This window comes from Seriola aureovittata, chromosome 11 (assembly GCF_021018895.1).
Source record: "Seriola aureovittata isolate HTS-2021-v1 ecotype China chromosome 11, ASM2101889v1, whole genome shotgun sequence".
In the NCBI taxonomy this organism is placed as follows: Eukaryota; Metazoa; Chordata; class Actinopteri; order Carangiformes; family Carangidae; genus Seriola; species Seriola aureovittata.
Window position 1 is genome coordinate 83,687 of NC_079374.1, and position 3,632 is coordinate 87,318.

Here is a 3,632-nt window from a genome sequence, read left to right on the forward strand (position 1 = left end):
ATAAAAAAATAAACATGTTTCTTCACTTCAGTCCATCAGCCTAGACTTGTTTTATATTCATGAAAGGAAATGTTTAATTACAACAGGTCACAACTCATAATACTACACTTGTTTTTGCTGGTTGTCTGTACTGGGGAATATCATTGCAAATGTTCTTGCTTACCTTATATGACAATTAATGATCTTTACTGTTCCAACAGAAACTTCAACGAGGGAAAAAAAAAAAAAAACAAAACAAAAAACAAAACAAAACACATATTTCATTTTTCGATCCAGCCGCTAGGAGGACAACAGGTCACAACAGGTGAGGAGGTCATGACCCTGGCACACTCCCAGGCCAGTGCACCTAAGACCTACTTCGGACAAGCAAGCCACCATCTATTCCTCCCCTAACCCCTAACCCCTAACCCTAACCCTAACCCAGTTAAGACTGAGCCGACATTCTATAAGTGTTATATTACTTTAAGTAGTTAGAAACAGACTTTCAATCATTGTTTTGTAAAAAAAAAAGTGAAAAATGTAAACAAAATCTTTTGTGTTTTATCAAACAGGGAATGTGGTGGACCTCATATTTGAAAAAGTCTTTTTTGACCTGGGACCATACACAAAAGCTGCTTTGGCCATCCCCATCCCAGAGGACCTCACTGCACAGTTCGAGCGGCCTGAGAAGGAGGAGGTCATATCCAGCTATGTGTACCGGTTCTATCACGGGGCAGTCTAAAACCCACGTACCGGCCAGTGGCGTCAGGAAACACGGCACTGATGCATAGGACCACGCAGGCTGGAATGACGACCCAGATTCTGCAACCAAGGAAGCACCAGCTCACAAAGCTCCTATAGGCTAGATACCTGTACTGACTAAAACAACTGGACAGGGCATTTAGTCTTGCAAACATATATCTATATTATGTCTCACAATTTTTTTTATGGATCCAGTGAATCTTACAGTTTTTTTATTATCACTGATTATAAGTGCCTCCTCATTTGATGTAAATAAATGCTTGATTGTTACTAAAGAAATGACTCCTCTGATTCATATATTATATGCACACTATCTGCTGATAGAAGAACTTTACAAATCAAAGAGCAGCTAAACTAATTTATTTGAGGGTGAGTTACTCCATTTGTGGTCTGTTATTACCATTGTAAAATGATGTGCAGTGAAGTAAAACAAGACTGCCTGACATCTTTTATTTAGATTGAAACTATGTTTTTATAAAGAAGCAAAACGTACTGGTGTATTCCTCTCAACCATAAAGTACCATAGTCAGTGCGGTATTGTCACAACCAGACTTATACACAGGACGCAGATGCAGGGTATCAGAGTCTTTATTAGTAATTCCGGTTTAATTCCAAGGCAGAGAAAAAAACAGGCTATGAAATATTATCTATGACGTGCTTCTTCACGAAGAAGCAGGGTTAATCAATACCAAAAATAAAAATCACTCCAATAAGGGAGGAAAAAGACTACAGGGAACATAAACAGAAAATCACTCTAGCTTCAGAGGAAAAAGGAACAAAAAAAAGAAATAGAAACAACAAAAACTCTCCTTAAAACTGGAGGTACTATGATATAAAAAGTTAAGTAAATAAAAATCACTCCACACGGAGGAAACAAAAGGCTATGCAAACATTAACTAGGAAATTCAACTAGATATAAAACTTACAACAAAAATCTCTCACTTGGAGGAAACCAACAAGAACTGTGGCAATGACTGTGATCCAAAACTGTGAAGACGGCCGGGGTGAACGCACATGAACCAAGACGAACACACTGGCACAAGACAAGGGGAGACGCAGACTATTTGAACACATGAGGGTAATGAGGAGCAGGTGAACACAATCGGGAATCAGGGAAGACAATCAGACCGGTGACACATGAGGAAGGGCAAGTGACCTGAAACGAGAGGAGAGTTACTTCTTTCAAAATAAAACAGGAAATGACAAGACAAAAAAGACCCAAGACAAGACAACCCCACCACGGTGTGACAGGTATATGTTGCAGGCATTCTGGAGGGAGTACACATTGAGGCAGAGCGGCTCCAACCCAGGACGGCCTACCATACATGGTAAATCTTCCTCGATCTCCCATAGCCGTCTGGTAACCTACAGTGAATTGCAAATGGTAAATGCCATGGTTTATTATAAATGTAATGTAATCAAAACAAATTACTGATTAGTTTGTCCAATGAGAATGCTACCTGTGGTATCTCCTAGCAGCAGATATTCTCAGCTTCTGTTGGCATGGTTGCACAGTTTCCACAGGAGCACCTATCCAAAATATAGAGAAAAATGGAAACATTCACCAAAATATAAAGCTTATGAAATTCATACACTGACAGACAGTGGAGCTAAGGTGGGTAAGAAGTAAGCTTGGCTACATATCAAGCGCATAAAACATAGGTAATTTATAACATCTCACTTATTGCATATACTGTGGAGCTTGACAACAGTGTAGTGTAGAAAACTGCACAGTTCAGTCTTTGACTAAGGATTACTGTTGCTGTCAGACATGTTTATGCTGATTTACAGCTATCATTGTAATACACAAAATAAATTTACCACATAAAGGAAGATGTCATGATGAGCATCTCTGCTCAAAACATGGAGAAAAATGATTTACTTTGTCAGCACCTATTAAAATATCTGACTAGTACTGACATTGAACACCTGTAGCAGTCCACATACAACAAACATTTTCAGACTGTAAAAGTATATCTAAGGAGGCATGACAGATAACTACATTACACAATTCACAATAGTGCTTATTTACCAAAAGAGCTCCCAGTAATGACAAGACAGTAACAGTTAGCATTAGCTACCTAGCTACTTGTTAGTAACTGTGTGCCAGCACACATCAACAAACTGAAAATGTAAAGTCAAAATACACAAAATTGGTTACCAACCATTCAGAAACGTCCTGCTGCAGTTGTAGAGTTTGAACTTCTTCAGCAGCCTCTCCCTCTGGCTCAGATTCTGGATAAAAGTCGTGTGGTTGAACCAAATCGCTACCGACGCCAGGTTGCTGGTCACGGTCACCGTAAACATTAGAGCATGGTGCCAGAAGCCCAAGCCGCATCCCCTTCCGAAGAGGGGCGTGGTCAGGCACAGCTCATTTGCATTTAAAGCTACAGACACAGAAGCAGCCTGTTCTGAACAGGGCTGAAAAAGAGGTGTTTACAGGCATGCTGAAATATAGGATCGGAGTGGATTTTTTAGCAAGAAACTTCAAAGACATGTTTTGGGGACGTCTGAGACTTGTTGTTGAAAAGGAGCATAATATGTCCCCTTTAAGACTGACATGCCCATTGTTTTTAGGAATCTCTCCTAAATCAGCAAGTTAGGGGGTACTTTTAGGGTTAATATGCTTTGTGAATACAGGCCCTGATACTCTGGTATGCCTTTATCCAGGTTAGGGATACTCTTGTATTTTCATATCCAGTTTACTGATAATGTAATACATCATTATTTAGGTTGTTGATGATCCGTTACATATAGTTAAATATAAGGTTACTGTAAAAGTAGTGACATAAAGGCATCATCCTATAATCCAATAATTTGGTTTTACAGCAATAATGCAAAAGACCATTGACAGAGTCCTCACTCTATCACAGCTGAAGTCTAGAAGTGAA

General features: G+C 39.4%; 1 long non-coding RNA gene across 1 annotated transcript; it reads right to left on the reverse strand.

Annotated features, from left to right (window-relative positions):
• Window positions 1-1,237: 1,237 nt before the first annotated feature.
• Window positions 1,238-3,250, reverse strand: LOC130177823 (uncharacterized). Its single transcript, XR_008829063.1, has 3 exons — window positions 2,907-3,250; window positions 2,202-2,271; window positions 1,238-2,106 (listed from the first exon to the last, which is right to left on the reverse strand). It is a non-coding gene; the product is annotated as an uncharacterized LOC130177823 (long non-coding RNA).
• Between the last annotated feature and the right edge of the window lie 382 nt (window positions 3,251-3,632).